At 48.7% G+C, this 20,912-nt stretch overlaps 1 long non-coding RNA gene across 5 annotated transcripts; it reads left to right on the forward strand.

Annotated features, from left to right (window-relative positions):
- Window positions 1-2,715: 2,715 nt before the first annotated feature.
- LOC104861369 lies at window positions 2,716-19,833 on the forward strand. Of its 5 annotated transcripts, none has more exons than XR_779994.2 (7): window positions 2,716-3,015; window positions 7,631-7,687; window positions 7,817-7,904; window positions 9,355-9,545; window positions 10,816-11,224; window positions 11,685-11,803; window positions 19,539-19,833. It is a non-coding gene; the product is annotated as an uncharacterized LOC104861369 (long non-coding RNA). The 5 variants fall into 5 exon arrangements; XR_779996.2 differs by having other exon boundaries at window positions 2,716-2,992; XR_779997.2 differs by lacking the exon at window positions 9,355-9,545.
- The last annotated feature ends 1,079 nt before the right edge of the window (window positions 19,834-20,912 follow it).

The following is a 20,912-nucleotide window of genomic DNA, read 5'->3' on the forward strand; positions in this document are numbered from 1 at the left end:
ACTCCTCTGTACCCACAAACTCAGTGAATACTGACAAAATCTCCAAGCTTGGAACACCATTCCCACATTAGAAAGGGGGACACTGAGGCCTATGTTTGGGTTTTAAATGTTCCCCAACAAAGTGTTTAAAGGCTTGGTCCCTGGAAGTGATACTATTGAGAGATGGTAGAACCTTTAAGAGGTGTGGCCTCACGGGAGGTGTTTAGGTCATTGGGGCTGTGACCTCATGGGAACTGTGGGACCTTGGTCCTTTCTTCTTTCTCAGTTTGCTTCCTGGCAATGAAGATGACAGTTGCTCTTGCTACACATTTCTGTTATAATAAACTCCTCATCAAAGTGCCACAAATAATGAGGCCAACAAACCATGAACTGGAACCTCAGAAATCATGAGCCAAAATAAAACTTTTCTCTGTGTAAGTTGATGGAACCCCGACTAACATGCTGAAGCACAGGAAGGTTTATTAACTCACCTAAGCTCTGACAACTAGCAGGTAGCAGAGCTTGATGAGGTTGTCAAGCACCAGAATTGACTGTCCACAAAGAAAAAAATAAGAGTGATTCATTCCCAGCTGTGGGTCCCTGACAAGATCCTCAGCTGTGCCTCAGTGCTCCAGTAGTTAGGTTAACTGCAGAGGGAGGGAGGTACCTGTGGGAAGTTCACCCTGTCTTTCTGATCTCAGAACTCAGACAGTGGCTACTGTTCCCCAAATTCACTTCTAACCCTAAGTGGGGCCAACCTTCCCTTCATATCGGAACTTGGATCTCTGATTAATAGGCATTGATTCTTTAGTGTCATACTGCTGGAAACTGGCTTCCTGTGCCCACCCTGAGGAGTAGGACCTGCTTACTGTTTACAAGGACAGCAGGGCCTTTGGCTGTTTCTGGAAGGCTGAGCTGTTTCTGGGAACAATGCTGTAAGCATATATTTTGGAATACCCAACAACAAAGCTAAGAAAAAAAAACTGTTTATAATCCTTCAATATCCACTTTGAGGGTTCTTCTTTATGTCTATTTTTCAACTGATTTTATCTGAGAAAAAAATGGTGGTGAAAGTGACAAACACACAGCAAGACTCTCCCATATCTGAAACCCTCTCCCTGCAGAGCAGGGCCATGCACTGCAAGATGATACCAGTGCCTGACCCACTTCCCCCAGATCTTTCAAGGCAGTCTCCCAGGCTTTCAGGAATCCTAACAAAACTGGGGAATTGTGCTTTAATGTTTGATCCTTTATGCTAAAAACGGCAGTTTGGCTTTTCTTCCAGGATTATAATAATCATAAAAGAAATGGTTTGCACTGGATTCTGGGTTCACACCAGTGGAATCAAAGCTGAAAGTGACCCTTCTCTACACTTCATGCCCGTGCCAAATAAACGGTGCAGTCATTATTTCTGTGACTGCTAAGATGCAATCATGTGGTTAAAGATTAGTAAAGGGAGATGCTTCCTCTAGCTTTGGAAGGAGGTATAGAATCATAGGGGTGCAATAAAAATCCCAGTGGTCTTTCTAAGGTCTTCATGTGAGCAGGGAGGTAGATAACATTGTGTTCATTCATATCTCCAAAGTATTATTGCCAACATAAGTCTTCACTGCAAGGAGAAAGAGTCAGGGCTGATGCTATGAGGACCTAATTCTTTTAAAGAAAACAAAATGAAGTCTATAAATTTCAAATAAGTGTGATGTCTGCAGATGGAATGGAGTCCCAACATGAGAGAGAACTGCTGGCCCACGGTGTTTATAGGAAGCAGGACAAACACACTGCTACTAGGTTTGTCTTCTGTGCCTTCATGAAACTTCCATCTCTCTGAATGTGTACAATAAATTGAATTAATTCTCAAAAGCTCTCAAGCTGTGACTGCTTGGGAGTGAGGATCATGTCCAAATTTTGCCATGTGACAGCAGGAATAGATTCCCACACTTAAGTTTCATAACTTTTCTCAACCTCCTCTCCTTGAGGACAGAGGACTAATTCTTCTAGACACAGGAGTGTTACAGCAGGTGTCTCTCAGCTGAGCCCCTTCACAGATGGACTAGGTCTCTTCCAAAGACAGGCTGGTCTGTTGCTGCCCACAGAAGAGCCCAGTGCCTTCCCTCCAAGTGACAGCCGTGAGAGCCAGGCCAGCAAGGGTGCCAACGGCATCTGCCAGTGAGTCTCCAGCCCTAATCCCTCTGTATGGGAGATGTGGGTCCTCAAAGCCATCCCCAAGAAGCTTCCCACTCAAAGGTCTCCTTCTCAGAGTCTGATCCTCAGAAGCCACAACCTTCCCATCTAAGACACACTGAGATCACCAAGGAGCACAGAGAAGGATGCAGAGGGCTCCACAGACAGAATTTGGGGCACTCAACTATTTGCAGGCCCAGGATCACAGTGCGGCAACTGGTGTGGCAGGTGAGGGTTTGCAAAAGAAAGTGACTCACTGTGTAGATGCTGCTAGTTACTAAGACCGAGATGAAAATAACCATGGACTGACCATCTGAAGGTCTTGTTAACAATGGTAATGATAACAATTGCCACTGGAATAACATGAATACCTTGCATACCTATACTTGGCCAACACTGCAGGCCACCTTAGAAGGCCCATGGGGAATGATTGTGTCTGGGGACAGACACAGACAGCTGCATGAGGTGGGAATCTGAGTGGCACCCAGTCCCACCATGTGAAAGACACAATGTGCATGTGGTGTTACTGTGGTGGCTAAATCTTGTCCCCAAAAATTTATGTTGAAACCCTAACCCCCAATAGCTCAGAATGTGACTCTATTTGAAGATGGTGTCTTTAAAGATGTAATAAAGGCAAAATGAAGTCACAATGTGGGTTCTAATCCTCTTTGACAAGTGTCCTTATAAGAGGAGGTGAACAGGACACTGACACATCCAGAGGGAAGACCAGGTGTGGACACGGGAAGACAGCTATGGGCAAAGCAAGGAGAGAGGCTTCCAGAGAAACCAGCCCAGCCCACTACTTTCATCTCACACTCTGACCTCCAGAACTGTGAGAAAATAAACATCCACTCTGTAAGCTGCCTGGTCTATGGTATTTGTTACAGAGGCTCTAACCAACTAACACATGCTTTGCTACCGCAGAGTGGGTGCCCTGTAACAAATACCTACAAGTGCGGGGGAAGCTTTGGAACTGGGAACTAGAGAGAAGCTGGAAGGGTTCTCAGATGCATGACTAAAAAGCCTACGTAGATTGCCTCAAAGAAACTGTTGGTAGAAATATAAATTTTAAAGGCGATTAATTTCATTATCTTAGAGAAGATAACTGTTGACATTAACAGAAATACAAATGTAAAAGTGATTTTGTTGTGGTTTGGATCTGAAATGTCCCAATAGTCCATGTGTTGCAGGCTTAGTTTCCAAGGCAGCTGTGTTCAGAGGAGGGGCCTTTCGAAGGTGACTGGGTCATGAGGGCACTGACTTCATCACTGGTCCGATCTATTGATGAATTCGTTACTTACTAGGTCATAGGGAGGTGGCGGCAGCATGGGAGTTGGGTCTCCTTAGAGTGCTGCATGGGGTTTCTGGTCTTTTCTCTCTCCACCTGCTTCCTGACTGCTATGAGGTAAGCAGCTTTGCTCTGCCACTTGCTCCTCACCATGATCTTGTCAGAACCAACCAACCAAGTGACCACTGACTGGAACCTCTGAAATCGTGAGAGTACAGCTTTCCCGCTTCTATTTTGTCACAGCAACAGAGATCCAACTAACATAGGTCTCAGTGGAGAGTGAGGAACACATTGCTAGAAACTGGAGGAAAGGTGACCCTTATGTAACAGCTGAGGACTTGGCCAAATTGTGTCCCCCCTGCTTTGTGGAGGGCAGGACTTCAAAGTGATGAACTCGGATCTATTAGCAGAGGGTGTTTCTAAACCAAGTGGTGAAGGTGCGACCTGATTCTCATTGTCTGAGCCACTCCATTTCTGGTATTTGGTAGGGCAGCCCTAGCAAACAAGCATAGTAGGAAAGTGCCTGACTGGCTGCGGAGGCACCTTTGCCCCTCTGTCAGTGATGACAAGAATCCTGTAGGTAGGGAGGAAGGGCAAAGGGAAAGCAGACCCCAACCACACCTGGGCTTGCTCTGCCTGGTCACTGAGCCCCTCACTGGACAGGTCCCATACAGCAGTACCTAGTAGGCTCCTGGGGCTGAGCTGCTCCTCTAGAACCAGACCTCTGTTGAAAAGAGGAACTCATGGAGAAAGGAGACCAGACAGGACAACTCAGCATTTCCTTAAAGAGCAAGCAGCTCCTCCCCAAGCAGCAACATGCAAAGAAGCCATGTTGCAGAAAGACCAAGAGCACATGATCTCACTCATGTGGAGGATTGGAACAAACAGGAACAGAGTGGAGGAGTGATTTCCAGGGCGACATTGGTCAAAGGGTACAAAGGTTCAGTGTGAGAAGAGGAATGAATTCAAAAGATTTATTCTGCTGCTGATCCATAGTTAACAGTCTACTGTATATGTGAAAACTTTCAAGAGATTTTAAGTATTCGCATCACAAAAATATGTGAGATGGTGCATATGTTAATGAGCTCACCTCAGCTATTCCATGATGACTGCATAAATCGCATTATGCTGTACACACCACAGATAGACACAATTTTTATTTCTCGATTAAATAAAATAGCAGCAGCCCTGGTTTCAGCTGGTGGGCAGCAACCTCCAGGGATAGCAGCATGGCCACAGGTGCCCTGCAAGTGCCTTGTCAGCAATTCAAGAGGAAGGAAGGAGTCATGTGCACGCAGGGCACATCCACCAGCCTTCTCTGGAGCTGGGTGCAGCGGGGCCCAGTGCCCCCAGGAGCTGGGATTCACACAACTTGCTAGAATTGCAAGTTAGGTGAGGCAGGGTACCAGGCACCACACAGACATGGCCTCCAGGGGCCGAGATGAGGGCTACCCCCTCCCCCACAGCACCTGCAAGCTCCCCAGCCATCGATAGCTTACCAGGGCCTGACTGGAGGAGTGAAGCTCTCACACCACAATCTCTGGCCCCCGAGCCCTTTCGGAGACGTAGGACCTGTGGGATGGGCGCTTCTGGGTCAGCTTCCTCTGAGATCCTGAAGGCTCCGCGGCTCTTCCAGAGATGTGTCCGTCAAGTCAATCACAACTAGTATTTGGTTAAGTGAATCTAAATCTCCATTAGGAAACCGAAGAAAACAGAAAGGATCCGAAACTAGTAAAACTCATCTCCACTGAATGAAAGGAAGTCTCCGTTGGAGAAAACGTGGTCAGGCAACCAGGCTCTCTGGAGGAACCTGACTGCTGGATACTCATCCTCCTTCCTCCAGAGTCCCTGGCCCCCGAGAGAGCTGGCTCTTTGCCTGAGTTCCTGCACCTCCTCCTAAGTCAGACAGGAAAAAATAACACGCAGAAAGTAGATAGGGAAATCATAACTAAAAATTGCACTTCGAGCAAGAATGTGACTTCCGGGACCCAGTCAAAGTGACCCGGGGCAATCAATGTCACCATTCTCTCTGTGACGTGTAGGCTCCTTTCATTCCACACCCTTCACACTCCAAATTCCTCAGGAATACTGAGATAAACTGGTTTAACTGAGAAAGTAAAGCACAGGAATCTGATCTTCAGACAAATGAAGGTGAGAGAATCCAAAAATGTTTAAATGACCTGTCTCTAAAACAAGAAAAGAAAACTGAGCCCATCCTCCATAGAATGCACCAGTGCCCTTCTGTGGCTGGATCACCTTTTTCCGGAGCTCCCATCTCAAAGGAAGCATAAATGATCCCAGTTCCAGGAGATGAGCACCCCTCTCTCTCCTAGGCCTGCACCCTACTTCTTCATGTACTTTTGAATTTCCGCCTAATCAAACTCTGATGCTTCCTGCAAATTCTTTCTCCACAAGGCGAGTCAGTGAGCCTGCAGACTGACTGTGGGAAAGGCAGGTGTAGGTTCCTTATCTCTGCTTTGGAAACCCTAGACCCTGTCCCAGGAAACTCCCAGGGGCTGCCCGTCTCAGCAGGAAGTCGGGCTTCATTCACCTCTGAGGGTCACCACCTTCCTTGCCCAGGATTCCCCCTTCATCTAGCCCTAGGTTACAGCAGAACTTCCTTCCTGAAAAGCAGACAGGCCATGACATAGGCTTGCAGGGCTCATCCATGTCCCTCTTGATGTGCACGCCTGTCCCCAGCCTCGCACAGGTCACCAGCCTCTGACTCCCCCAGTCCACTACACCCCTAATCCAGTCTCTGTAGCACAAGCAGACGGGTGTTACTTTCAAAGAGCCAACTAGTTCTGCTTAGAAGGCGCTTTGATTCTTTATTTACTTATTTTCCTATTTCCTGTTTACCAACTCTGTTCCTTTTCTTTCTCTATCTTTTAACTGATGCCTAAAAGCAAAAACTGTATGTGTTTATGGAATATCATGTGATGGTTCAATACCACACTGTATAATAACCCAGGTTAGCCATGTCTTCTTCGTGCAAAATTGGTCACTCTTTATGGTGAAAGCATCCCAGATCCCTCTCCTTTGTTGAAATATGTGGTACACAGTCATTATCTGTAGTCACCCTACCATGCAGTGGCACACAGACCTTCTTACTCCTGATTTTCACTCTAACTGCAACTCAGAACTGGTTGGTCAACCTTCCCTGTGCCTTCTTCCTATTTTTTTGCACTGGGTATCTCTTTCCATTGAATATCAAATAATCAAATATGAAAGGTACTAGGAATGCAGTAACAGCAACTTAGGAGGCAAGGACACACATATGTCCTTCTGATCACACTGGATAGACAGTAACAGGTGGAGGCTGGGCCACACCATACCTGTGCCAAGTGTCTTACCTCTGAAGTGCCCAGGAGTGCCACACATGGGAAACTGATGGCACAGACAATCCAAGAATCCCCTAGATCTGGGCCATCGATCAGACACAAAAGTGGGTCATTATCTCCGGCAAAATGTTAGCAAAGAGACATGCCACGAAATCTCTCTGGTGTTCCTAAAAGACAAGTCAGACTTGGGAAGATATTTTCCAGGCAGCTAACTGAGAAGGGATTAACAACCAAAGGGCAGGAAGTATCACTGCAGACTGATGTGAAAAAACTCAGTAGAAAAATGCCCAGGGGAGGAAACATGAATGGCCAGGTAGGCGTGGAGAGCCGCTCTACTCCCTGGTGATCAGGAAATCACAGTAAGCCAAGAGACCAGGCTGCTCTCTCTTTCTGGGCTGTTTGCTTTCTTAGGAAGGGCTGCTGAAGATCAAAAGGCCTTTGTGGTCCTGCGGGATGGCTCCCAGATGGTGACATCTCCAGCTTTGTGTCAAGCTGGTAGAGAAGACATTGTGGGATGTATACTTTGCTTCCCAAATCCCACCAGAGGAGAGGCGCTACTTTCTTTCATCCTTGAGGAGGCCAAGGGTGCACCATTGCTTAAACTAAGGCTTCCTTTAGTTCAACCTAGTCTCCCCATAACAATGAACTCAGCCAGCTGGAGCCTGGAGGCAGCGCCCTGAGGCCACCACTGCTCTGGGTTCCAACTTAGCTCCAGCCTTAGGTTGTACAATTCCCTCTGATGCCTCCTCCCTGTCTCTTTACCCCATCTTCCAGGCGCAGACAACTAGTAAGCATGATGCTTTATACTTCTAACCTGTACCTTCTACTTCTACCCTGCCAGGAATGCCCACTTCCTCCTCGTACCCCTGGAAAACTCTTACTTACCCTTCAAGTCCAGGTAAAAATGTTCTCTTTGTGCCTCATTCTTTTCCTGACTCCTAGTGCGGCTCCTCTGTGCTCCTATTGCACAAGAAACAGGCCCCTTCTCTACCAGCTTATCCTCAAGCTGTGCTCTGTTCCTGCCCAGGGGTGAGCTCCCAGATGGGGCTATCTCTCCACCTTTGGATCAGGACTACACCAGCCTGTGTGGAGTGAGTGAAGGACAATTGGTGTAGGTGAGAAGGGACACTGCGGGTTGTCTGCGTGGTTTTGGAAGGCCTGGGTTGGCTGCAAGGTGGTGGTGTTGGGGAAGAGAGCTGGCAGATTGCAGGGTTGAGTCCATGTGTCTGGGTTTTCATAAGAAGCACATTTATTCCCCACCTGGGAGGTCACACGGATGGCTTAACTCGGGTTTTGCAGGAAGAAAGAGAAAAGCACACAGGTGTTTTTGGCATGAGCCTTAAATTTCCCTTTCCAGGTGTTCTCCTGGGAAGCTTTTAAGCCAAAGCGCCGATCTTCTCAACACAGCCTGCAGGTTCCTGCAAAGCCCTAGCTGGAGCCTGGCCCATGATGATCATACTGCTGAGGGTTCCTGGGCTCAGACCTGGACTACAGGCAGGGGCAGCCACTGGGGGATACACTCTGTCCTCCAGTCCCCTACCTCCTCCCTTCACTTGGTGACAAAGCAGCCAGCTGCTGGTGCAGGTTGTGGATGAAGGGCAGAGGGTCTGGCTCACACAGACAGGCACCTGCACAGTTGTCCCTAACCCATGGTCATTGAGTTCCCATCAAAGGGGGTCATTCATTGCAGAGCATCCCCCGGGGGTGGTCACACTGCACAGCTGCTCTCTCAAGCCTGGCTTTGCTCAGCAGGGTATAGGAGGTGCATGGGTGGTCGACATCCTGGGGAACAGGAAACCAACAGCTAAGGGAACCCAGCAGGCACCTGAGATTCACAGTCTCAAGGAAGGTGACACATGTGATCTTCAGGGAAGGGGCCTCATCAGAGAGCAAGCATCCCAGGGCATCTGAAAAACCAGTTAACTTTTAGAAGCAGACGATGGGGAAAGTCCCGGGTCCACACTTCTGTGTGTAATTCCTGAGCTGTTCCCTGCACAACAGCCTGAGGGGTTCTACTCTCTCAGGCTGCATCAGGGTTTTACCGGGCATAGCCTGAGAATGATGAAAGGCTTTGGCCTTCTGCACATCCAGCTTTATGGAGACGGACGGTCTTCAGGATGAGCTGTTGTCATGGGGACACAGAAGTCAAGTGTTGTTAGCTGTGTTTGGAACCAAGTGACACTGACTGAGGGGGTGGGCCAGCACGGACAAGCCAAGGCCCCCTGTGACAGGCGGCCCAACTGAAGCTAGATCCCCAGGGCCCCTGGATAGGGCGGTAGGATGGAGAGGAGGTCTCCAGCTCAGAGCCCCGGGTTTGAAGGTTTCCCCATGTGTTTGTGCAGCACACGTCATGGCTCCCACCTCCCCCAGCCTCAGCCGCATGACTGCAGCACAGGGGGACATGGCCCCCTCTTGTCTTCTGCCCCAGTGAGGTCACACTGGGTCAGATGAGGGCACAGTGCTCTGTTCAGTCGCCCAGTTCTGGTTCTGCACGAATCTGTATACCTGCATGCATTGTCCCTGGTTCCCCATGCTGGTTTCCCTGCTCTCCACTCGTGCTTCCAGGGACCAGTTCCAAAGCCACTCAGGCCCTGCCTTGGAGGGAGCCCGGACCAAGAATTTGACCCTGTGAAGAGCAGGGCCTCCGAGGGGAGGGGATGGCCTAAGCACTGACCACACTGCGGACAACGCCTTCTGCACTGAGCACTGGTACAGCCTGTGTCTTGAGGTTCCCCTGAAGCCTCGCGCGGTCTTAGGTGGGCCTTTTCTGGAACTGATTCATGGTGGAATGCTAGGTTCAAGAGAACTAGGATTGAGGGTGTGAGTGCTGCCCACCCTGCATAGCCTGAATAAGATAAAAGGGACAGGGAGATGCTGTTGAGGGCTGCTCCCCCTTCCCTTGTGGCCTTTGCTGTCTTCCGCTGCCAGGAACTGTTGCCCCTCTGCCAACTTGCCCTGGAGCCAGCTGGTTACTGACTGAAATGTCTTCTAACTATGAGCCAAATAAACCTTTCTCCCTTTAATTTGGGTGTCAGGTATTTTGTCTCAGTAATGAGAGAAGAGTAACTAAGACAAGCACTTATGAACTTTCTTGCCAGCTTCCTGCTCCCCTCCAGCCACACACTCCAGCTGTAATAATCACTCAGAGTACACAGGGAGTTTAAGCTCAGAGCCCCAAGTGTACCAAAATCTGAGAACTGTTAAATCCCTGTATAAAGTGGCATGGTATTTGCACAGAATCTACACACATCCTCTTAACTACTTTAAATCATTCATCTCTGGAGTCCTTCTAATCCCTCTCATTGAACTGAACTCGTGATAGGAAACAATGCAGTACCTGCATAGAGGGGGCAAAGGATGTAAACATGTCAGCATTGTGATGTCACATTCAGCTCCTGCATAAGGGCTGGTGAGCACAAGCGTGGTTACCCCTAGACAGCAGATCTGATAACCAAGATGATTGCTCACTTCCGTTTCCATCATGGGAACAAAATACCTGACACTCACAACTAAAAGGAAGTGAAGGTTATTTTGGCTCACAGTTTCAGCCCATGGTTGACTGGCTCCAAGACGGAAACAGGGTGGCAAGGAACATGGCAAGGAAAGAGGTACTTACCCAAGGCAGCCAGAAAGCAGAGACAAGAAGAGCTGGGAACAAGAATGGAGAAGAATACACTTTTACAGGTCATTCCTCATCGGTCCCTTACAACCAGTTCTTACCTCCTAACAGCGCATTTAGCTATGATTCATCAATGAAGGCATCTATTGGTGAGAATAGCACCACCATGATCCAATTACCCTCCAAACACGTGAAGCTTTGGGGTACATTTTTATTTAAACCATAACAACTGCTAAGTGATTAACGGATGAGTAGTGTATATGATGTGGATACACTGGACAAAGGGATCACTGCCCCTCCCCCAGGCAGGCTGGACCAGGATGGCTTAAGATTTCTTGTTGCTCAGAATAATATAAAATTTGAAACTTATTTATGAATTGCTTGTTTGTAAAATTTTTCATTTAAAGTTTTAGGACCACGGTTGACTGCAGGCAACTGAAACCTCAGAAAGTGAAATCTCAGAGAAGGGAAATGGAGGAATTGCAGTTTCAAATGAAGTTAAATTTTGATCACCTGTATTTCACTTGAAAGACAACTTCCATCGGGAATTGCTGTGGTTGGTGCAGTAACAGCAGCAGACTGGGTCTAAGTCACTGTTGGAAAAGAGTCATCCTGGAACCCACTGGACTATGATGTAACCGCAGGATAAACTGTTGTGAGGTTCAGCCTTAATAGCAGCCATTGTCCATTTACTTAACTTCCCAGGTTAAAAGAATCTCCCTTTGGAACTGCCTTTGAAATATGTTTGGGATCTGTTCAGTGCTCCCCAACCATGTCCTTTGAATACCGATGAATTGATTCAAGTTGCTTAAACAGGTATATATGTTAAGCACCTAGTACATTCACAATACAGTAGTAGGAGCTGGGAAAGGTCTCCCTGACCTCACAATTTCACTCACACAATGGAACTTCTGCATCCCTCAGTCCCTCTACAGCCAGGGGAGGGGGGAGGTATGACCTAGGAAGAGTATGTGAGTGTTAAGTCAAAGCTGTTTCCTTGGAAACTACTGTATTCCAGAGTAACTGCCATTCTGGCCACCAGTCACATGCCAGATCCACAGCCACCCAAATAACAATGTTGAGCTGTCCATTCTCAGCTCCCAACTTTGAGCTGTGATGAGCCTTCCCGACAGCCCATTTGGCCTGTAGTGGAAGGAGCCAGGCTCAGGACTTGGTGTCCCGAGGTGATGCATGCCCAGGCTAAGCTGTGGGGTTGTTCAGCTGTCGGCGTCTCTTAGTAAAACAATGAGCCATTTTTGTGCCTCTATTTCCCCAGACAGACCCAAAGAGGAGCCAGGACAGCATTATACTACAGCCTGCAGTTGTGCGGGATAACATGGCGTACCTGGCAGAGAGCTTGGGACTCAGAACTTTGCTGGCAGTGAATAAATCAAGGTGAACATTGATGGTGGCAGGGTTCCCACTGTACTCACCCAACTGGATTTTTAAAATTTTCCCCCAAAGGCACATTTGCTAAGGTGTGAGGATCAAACTAATGAATAAATGGGGGGATATGGAGACTGCCCCACTGGAATAAACACAGCAGTTCACCTAAATAAAACTACCTGGGGGTAAAGACTAAAGCCCTAGCTGGCCAGACACTGCCTAGCCCTGGCCACCACATTCACTGGCTGAGCTTTAGTGTACTCGCCTGGCTCAGTCAAGTCCACAGCAGGGCATAGTCTGATCTATAGTCTTACTTTATATTCTATATTTCTACTCTGGGCACCATTCACAAAGTCCATGGCCCTACCCTTTCCTTTGAGGTAGGCTGAGATTTCCTGAGTTCCATTTCATCAGCCATGTACCACGTAAGGGCGATTTGGCCAATAATGGACAAACCACATGATAGTGGACCCATACAGTTACAATGGACCTGAAGATTCCCCACTGCCTAGTGACACCGTAGCCCTTGTGATGTCACAGTGTTTGTTGGGATTCCGGTGTAAGCAGACCTACTGCCCTACTCCATATGAAGATATAGCATGCACAACTCTGTAGAGAACACAGTGCTACATAATAATAATTATTATATCCATCAACTTTCCATTGATGGCACAAAATACCTGACACACACAACTTAAAGTAGGAGAGGTTTATTTTGGTTCATGGTTTCAGAAGTTTCGGTCCATGGTTGCCTAGCTTTAAGAAAGAAAGAAATACCCTAGTACAAGGGTGTGTGAGATTGAGCTGCACATGCCATGGAGGCCAGGAAGCACACTAAAGTTCCCAAAATAGAGATGGGGCTGGGGACAGGAAAAACCCTTCAAAGCCCACCCCCAGTGACCTACTTCCTCCAACCCATAATACCACCTTCACCTATAAACTTCTCATCAGATCTGTCTATGATGCAGCCAGTGCCCCATGATCTGTCACCTCCCAGAAGCCCCACTCCTGAGCTCATGAGCCTTTTAGGGGACCTTTTTATCTAAACCATAACAGTAATCAATGACTATGATACTGGTTTGTATATTTACTACACTACCATTATTATTTACTACACTACGTATTAAGAAAGCCCGTTTACTGTAAGACAGTCTGCCCTGTGCCATGGCAGAAGCTTCATACACCCTGCACTTAAGAGTCTCTGGACTGCACAAAGGGGTCACGTGAGTGATTGGCCATTCAGGTGGCACAATGCCCTCTAGGATGTTCACTCAGTGACAAAACCCAGCTTCTTGGAATGGATCTCCATGGTTAAGCAGTGCATAATTATATGCTGAATGGGATTGTTTCCAAGATAGCTTCCATCTCAAGCTCGCTAAAATTGCAGTCCTGAAGCCCACATCTTCACTGTCACCTATCACTATTACAGTCAGCCCTTTGGTAGTTGTCTTTATTTCCATCTCACACAAAAGGAAACCGTGGCACAGAGAGGTTCAGTAGCTTTCATTTGGGCCACACAATGTGTAAATAGCAGAGCCATAGTTCAAACCTGCCCAGCTCCAGGATTACAGTATTCACTATTAGGTTGGATACTCACGGCAGTGGTTAAACTCTTGTCATTTTGTTGGACTAAACGATTTCTAGAGACTGTTAAAGCCTGTTCTGGGTGCTTCTATGAGAATATTCCAGGAGCAATCAGCATTTGAATTGCTGGACCAAGGCAAGCTGATCTCCCTCAGCAGCATGGCTGAGCACCATCCTGTCAGTCAAGGGCCCAGACAAAATAAAAAGGCCGAAGAAGGGAGGAATTGTCCCTTGCTACCTGACTGGTGGAGCCGGGGCTTGAGCCTTCTCCTGACTCGGGACCTAGAGTAGAATTTATATCATCACCTCCCATAGCCAGAGCTCAGGTTCCACTGACTTTCCTGGATCCCCACCTTACAAAGAACACATTGTGAGTGACTCCTCAGCTCCATAATTGCATGAGCCAGTGCCACATGATGAGTGTCTCCAGAGCTCTGTGCATATCCCACTGTTCTGTTTCCCTGGAGAATCCGATATGCTACCTCTTGGCAAAAATGTCACCCTGGTGGTCCTTCCTTCCTCCCTTTCTATAACAATGATGGTGGAATTAGAAGTCTGAGCAACAGCATATTCATTTATCCACCCGCCCAGGTGACATTCATTGTCTATTGCATTCAAAATAAATTTCACATATGCTCACTATTTGTATTAGTGAACTTCTGAGTTAAGATTTACAGAATTTTGAAACCAGTTTTCACTAAATCAGGGGGAAAAAACTATTTAAACAGGTGAGAAGAAAAAGGAGGGAAAAGCTCCCAACCATAATAAGGAGGGAAGAGTACAACAACCACATAAAAACCATTTCAAGCCAGAATCTAAGAAAAAAAAAAAAAGCCGGGATTCCAGAATGAGGCACAGCTGGGTCTTCAGTCAACCTTTGGGTCCCTGGCAGCCACACTGATGGGTGTAAGAAGAGCCTGCTCTCCTCCTCTTCTGGCCCAAAGAGCAGTGGAGTCATCTGTGAGGGGGAAATGATGAGGGATGGTGCATGCAGAGAGGTCCCTGTGGTTGACAGAGCCTAAGGGGAGCATCAGATGTGTCCCTGAGAGATGGGACATGCCCTTCAGCTAGGACAAGGGGGTCCTGCTGCTGGATGGTTAATAAAAGCTCCTTTTGTGAAAGGGAGTCCAGAAGGTCCAGCAAATATACCAGATCATGTGGACTAATTCCTTCACTCTGTCCATGCAGTTGTGTCAGACAGGACAGTAGGAAACAGGCTCACAGAGGAAGACAGAGGCAGGGGATGTCGGGTTGCCCTTCCAGTTGAAGGCAAGCAGAACACCTGGAGAGAGCTACTCAGGCCGGTGTGAGGTGAAAAGGAGACCTGAGCAGCTATGTGAAAGCACAGCACAAAGAAAGGGAAGAAGAGGAGGAGGGAGGATGGGAGGGATTCACTGGGAGGCCAGAGAAGTAGGCGATGCACAATGAATCTGTTGAAATGGGCAACATGTGTGGTGCACCGGTGAGAATTACGATCGCCCAACAGGCTGAGTAATGCAAGCCTGCACAATGCGAACATTGTTGTATTTTTTTTTCATAAGATTGCCTAAACACAGTACCACGAACTGGGTGGCTTTGAACAACTGGGATTTATTTCCTTTGTGGTTCTGGAGGCAGGAAGCCTGAGATCAAGGCGCTGACAGGGTTGGGTACCCTGAAGGACCCCAAGGAAAGTTTCAGCCTCTCTCCCAGGTCCGGCAGCTGCCAGCCACGCTTGGCTCTCCTCGACTTGTCCGTGCTGCTCTTTGACCTCTGCTTCTGTCTTCTTGTGATTTTCTTTCCTCTCAGTGCCTGTATCCTGCTTTTTATGAAAACAACAGTCACTAGTTTAGGGTCCATGCTTTCATGACTGGAGTACTTCTACAAAGACGCTTTTTCTGAATCAGGACACATCCACAGGCACTCAGCAGTCAGAACTCGAGCATGACTTTTAGAGGGGACTCCGATCAACCTGCAATAAGGACTTAGGAGATTGGAAAGGAAAAGCAAGAGAAGTGGAGATGGTATAAGAATGCCAGTGCCCTGGTCTTCTTTGGAAGGAGACAGGTGATACTCTGAAATTGAGAAGACAGCAGATGCATATCGGTGTTTGTGCACATATAAAAATCCCAATCTGTTAATATTATCTCTGATCTCTTTTCTTTTCCTCAACAGAAAAATCCCCTTTGTGGCAAGGAAATATTTCTTTAAGGTTTCATGATTCCAAATTCTTTTTGAAATGTAAGGGTTTTTATTTTTACCAACTACTCACAAGCTTGTTCAGTTAAGCAACAGCAATACAGATTTCCTCCTGACAACCATCAAAATCATCAGAAAGTTGAAGGAGAGGAAAATATATACATGGCACACCTCAGAGCTGGTCAGACTGGAAGCTCCAGTGCTGGCAGCAGGCCAGATGCGGAGTTGCTGCTTCCTAGATGTTTGTTAAATTGGATTATTGGCCTGCTAACTATGCAGCGCGTAACAGACAATGTAGAACAAGAACAGTGCAGACACGGCCATGCCTGTCATCCAGGACCCTGCACCTGGAGCCTAGTATTCAAGGACTGCATTTTTCATTTCTCCTGCACACCCACCATCTCACTCTGGAAGATTAATTCCAGATGAGGCCCAGGGGGAGAAGACAGAGCCCTCCTCAGATGACCCGGCCCTGTGCGGAAGAGTACCATGAATCCTGTCCTCCCCTGGAAAATCCCATTCTCAGCAGCAGCAAAGGAATCTCATCCTTGCAAAAGGGGACCTGCTGGGAGAAGCTATGGATGCTCTCTGTCAGCTCCCCTTCCCTGCAGGGGTCACAAACACAGTCCTGCTCAGAAATAAACAAATACGGCCACTGGATATCCATGGCCCACCATGGGCTTGACACCTCCCTAGCCTCCTGCCCCTCCCATGCCTGTTCACCTCTGGCCTCTTTGGAAGGGAGCAGCAGTGACTCAGGCTTTAGTAAAGAAAGGACAGAGTGCTGCAGTCCCAGTTGAAGCCTCTCCCCTCTGCCCCTCATCCATCTGTTGTGCGTGCCACTCCCTGCCCTGAGCCCTCCCTGTAGCCACGTGCAATCAATACTCCACTCAGTCTTGGATTCGGATGCCAGCCCTGTTTACCATCCTCTGCTGACTCATCCGTGGAGCCCGTCTCGGACCAGAAAGAGGACACAGTGGACTCCAGCTGAAGCTCAGCCCTTTTCCTGTTGCTGCTTCTCTGAATGCCATTTGGGTCCCTCTGTGCCCTGTCACACTGGGAGTCCCGGAGAGGGACTTGGGGGCTTGCAGGCCCATGAGGAAAGGAGCACAGGGTGGCAGAGTCCCCTGTGAGTATCAAGAAGAAATCACTACAGAGTCAGGTCTAGAGCCAATAAGGGCACCAAAATAGCCACCACCCAGGATGCGGTCTTCGAGTCCAGGTTCGGCTCCTGGATTCCCTAATTCTGCAACCTGACTAGGAAAAACACATATAGATTCTTTCCATCTGTCTGACAAGGGACAGAGGTTTAGAGCTGGCTGGAACCACACTGCTCCCAGAGACCCCTGTGGTAGCCCCAGCCAGGAAGTGCTGGCACTCTAGGAAGTGAGGCCAATGGGGTCCTTGAAGAGTGACCCGATCTCCCCCATTTCCTCCTGCTCTTCACCTCCCAGCCTTAAACTGAGCCGTTTTGCACGCCGGCACAGTCCCACTATTATGTGCAGCCTGGCCAGAGGCTCAGAGGAACGGAGGTCACTGATCCTGAGTTGAAATCTCCATCCTGCGAACCACCATAAGCCTTGTCTCTTCCTAAGCTGATTATCTCAAGGGTGTATGTGTTACAGTAGCAGATCTGTGCCTTCAACTTCTCTAAGGAGGAGGCCGATGGATGCTGGAGGTGGGCTTTGGCCCCACTGGAGTCAGCAGGCTGGGCTGGGATCCAGGGTCCCTCTCCAGGGTTGTTTTCTCACCTCCTTACAGTACAACCTGTTAGTGTGCGGCCATGTGAACTTGCTGTGTTACCTTGGCATCTGAGAGCAAGTTCAGAACTGAAAGCCCATTTCCGTGCAGCGGGGAAGGAAGATGGTACCATGGCCAGGCTCTCTGGGGAAGGGAAGGGGTGGTGGGGGATATATCAGCACGGAGTTTCCCTGCTGCACAGTTCCCCAGGGACCACAGATTATGAGACTGTCCCAAGGCCTTTCCATTACAGCTCAGTGGCAGAGGACAGAGAAAAGGGGCCTCACAGGGGGAGATTTCCTAGCATCACAGAAAGGACTTGAGAGGCTCTGGTTCTGCACTTCTGGAAATCCTTGTGGAATGGCAGCACTTGCTTAACGCCTGCTACTCTGCTGCCCTGGGTGGCGATGAAAGAATGGGTGATGTGGCAGAGAGGAGGGACGTGGTGAGCAGCGAGTGGGGGTGATGTTTAGGTGGGGATCTTTTCTGGCCAGGTCTGCGGTGTGCTGTGAAGCTGTAGCAACAACCAGCCTAGTCAGTGCAGTTTGGGGTTTCAGACAATGATGCCCACAAATTCCGGGGAGAAAGCAGGGTCCATCCAGGCCTGCCAAGCAAACTGCTACAGCAGGGTGGGGAACCCCAGGGCTCACTAAGGGAGAAGGTGGGGGGCCATTTTCATGAGCCCTTAGGCAGAGAGTAAAAATTCGAGATGAAGGCGAAGAGATGTCTGGGGCTCTTCCTTGAAGACTGAAATCACAAGGCTGTGCCTGTCAGAGTTGCGCATCCCCAGCGGCCATCTGTGAGATCCTGCAGTCAGGAGGAAACCCTGCTCTGCCAGCCCCTGGCAGCTCCAAGTGAAAGGGGCTCTTCTCCACCATCAGTACTTCCATCTGGGACCTGTGATGGCTTAGACATCCCTTGGCATTGTTCTAGTCATTCCCAAGGACCCCAGAAGAGGGTTGCTGATTATTACAGTGGTGCAGCACATCTGTGTGTGTGCATAGCACCCACGTGTGCATTGAGGGGAGGGGAGGGAAGCTCTCACACAATCAGAAGACAGCGAGCCGATCGACCACTTATGTAGGTGGAGAGTATCAATTACAAATTCTCAGCCTGTTTTCACAAGTCCAGTTGAGTTTAGAAACCCTGAACCTCACACCAGGAAAGCAATTTCAAACGCTAATGCCAGAAATGTTAAAATAGATGCCAGTCCCACCCCTATGCACACCCTCTCTGCAGACACTTTCTTCCTGTCCCTAGGCCAGACCTGTGCCAGCAGAGCCTGGCCCTCTTGCCTCCCTGCTGTGACAGACACCTGGCTCCTTCGCAATCACAGGTCCCAACCCCTACTCCAGGCTCCTGGACCCAAAGAGGTCTCCAGACTCCCCCTTGCCCAGGCCCTGGGGACACTGAGTTTGGGGCTGCAGAGTAATGGACCTGCCCAGCATCCGAGGCTGTGTGGTGGGCCTTGCTTCCTGTACGTCCTCTCCCACTCAGTGCATTGGAAGCTGGTCCTGGGATCCTCGGCCAGGCCTCCTTGCATTGCCACAGCCAGCCTCGAACACTGAGCCCTGCTCCCTCCCAGGCCCACAGCCATCTGGCTCTTCCTTTCCCCACAGTGGCTCCCTGCCCAGGCCATCAACGAGCTGTCTTTGGATCTGAACCCTGTGTCCCTGGTGCACTAGCCACCCTGGGACCCCTCTCCTCTTCCTCCTCCTCTTCCTTTTCCCTCTCCTCCAAGGAGCCACAGCCTCCCTGGGGGGCTCCTGTGAGACCCGTCCCTGGCAAAGACCCCAGCCCCTCCTCCTTGGCACATGTTATAACACAATTATAATTCCATATATTAATATCATGATACACAAATGTGCTCTACTAAGATATGCTAACTTAGTTATATACTTACTACATAAAGTTTGATAACCTTTACTCCATATTAATAAAGAAATTATTTGACAGTATATTAATATATCATGTATTTTATAGTATTAGAATTACACATAATACACTGATATATCACACACATATTTCATGTAATATATCGCAATGCCATACTGTTATTCACTACTAAATAACATAACATCTACAGTAGTATTCAGTGGTGGGAGTACCCGTGTGTATGCACCACCTCACAGACGTTCCTGCTCTAGGCCACCTACTCTTCTGTACACTTAGCATGCAGTGTCATTGAATGTTTTATCTCACTGTCTTCCAAACACTTTGCATAATCTCATTTCTTTTTCAGAATGGCTCCATGATGCTTTTATCGCCCTGTCACTCCAAGCCCGGACACCAGTGCCCCTTCCTTGGAGCTCCAGTTAAAAGTCACCTCCTCACCCCTACTGTTCAGCTGGTGGGGCCCATCCTTCCCAGCACTTCCTTTGACTTTCTTCCTTTGTCTTCCTTTGTCTGCCTTCTCTCATATCTGCTAGGACACAATGGCTGAGCCCCTGTCTCGTAAGAAGATTGTCAGAGGTCGGAGCAGGCTTGGTTCCTTTCATTCACAGCCCCAGACATGGTCAGAGCCTTTCAAATCATATTACCCACATCTCCCAAGAGCAAGCTCGACCTAGTCTTGGGAACTGGCATCCACACAGATGGGTGTTTCATAAATTCGGTAACTGTTCTCTGCTGCAGAATCAGCCTGGCCACATCCTTGGCATATTCGTTAGATCCATTAGCTGGATGTGACTTATCCTGTTCACCTGCTCAGGATGGACAAATCGCAGGCTCTCACGAGACTGGGCTGATGAGTGGCAAGTACGCAAGTGGCTGGCTTCTGAATTGAAGGCCCCTATTCTCTGACTCGCAGAGGAAGGATGGATCGTGGCCCGAGACAGCTGCCCAGCTGTGACCTGTCAAGTGCCAGCCTTGGAGAATCTCCTCTGCTCCACCTTCCGGGTCTCCCTCGGGCCACCAGGAGAGAGGGGTGGGAAATGTTCTGCTCCTGCATCACCTCCTCCTCGAAAGACATGTAGGTGCCACATGGAGGCCCTTGAAGTTTCTAGTCACCCTGCAGAGGTCCCAGCTACAAACCTATTATTTCTTGCTAGGAAACAGGTGTAACCTCAAGAAGGCTACCTTCGTTATGAGCCATACCTCTACTTGCTATTTAGAGCAAAAGTTGAGGGCTGCTCCAGCTCTGCTCCTTTCCCCCTGCAGCCTAGGCACAAACTCAATACCACTTTCCCAAGCAAGTCCTCTCAGGCCCCTGATTCACAGATGTTGACCAGACAATGAGAACCCATGGCTACCGTGGATGTGTATTCCTTAGAAGGCATTGCCACTGACCTATTAGGTGGGAAAGGTTTGCTCTCCGGAGGGAATTCCAGAGATTCTTTCCAACCTCAGATAAGTCTCCCAAGCCAAGCTCTGGGAGATTAATTTCTCTCTTCCTGATTACAGCTCTAGGGCTGAGTGAGAGGTCATCTTAGGTCAGGCTCCCCAGAAACAGGCCCTGAGGCCAGGGCTTGTGAGCAAATGATATTTACAGGCAGTCTCCTAGAGGAAGTAGTTCAGGGGTGACAGCACTGCTGGAAAAGGGAAGCTCCCAAGCTAAGCGGCAAAGGGGAACTTCAGCCCCATCTGCTGAGGAATTCAGAGTCAAAATTACACCTCT

The sequence above is a fragment of the Fukomys damarensis genome, unplaced genomic scaffold (genome assembly GCF_012274545.1).
Source record: "Fukomys damarensis isolate Sample0158 unplaced genomic scaffold, DMR_v1.0_HiC HiC_scaffold_10, whole genome shotgun sequence".
Lineage (NCBI taxonomy): Eukaryota > Metazoa > Chordata > Mammalia > Rodentia > Bathyergidae > Fukomys > Fukomys damarensis.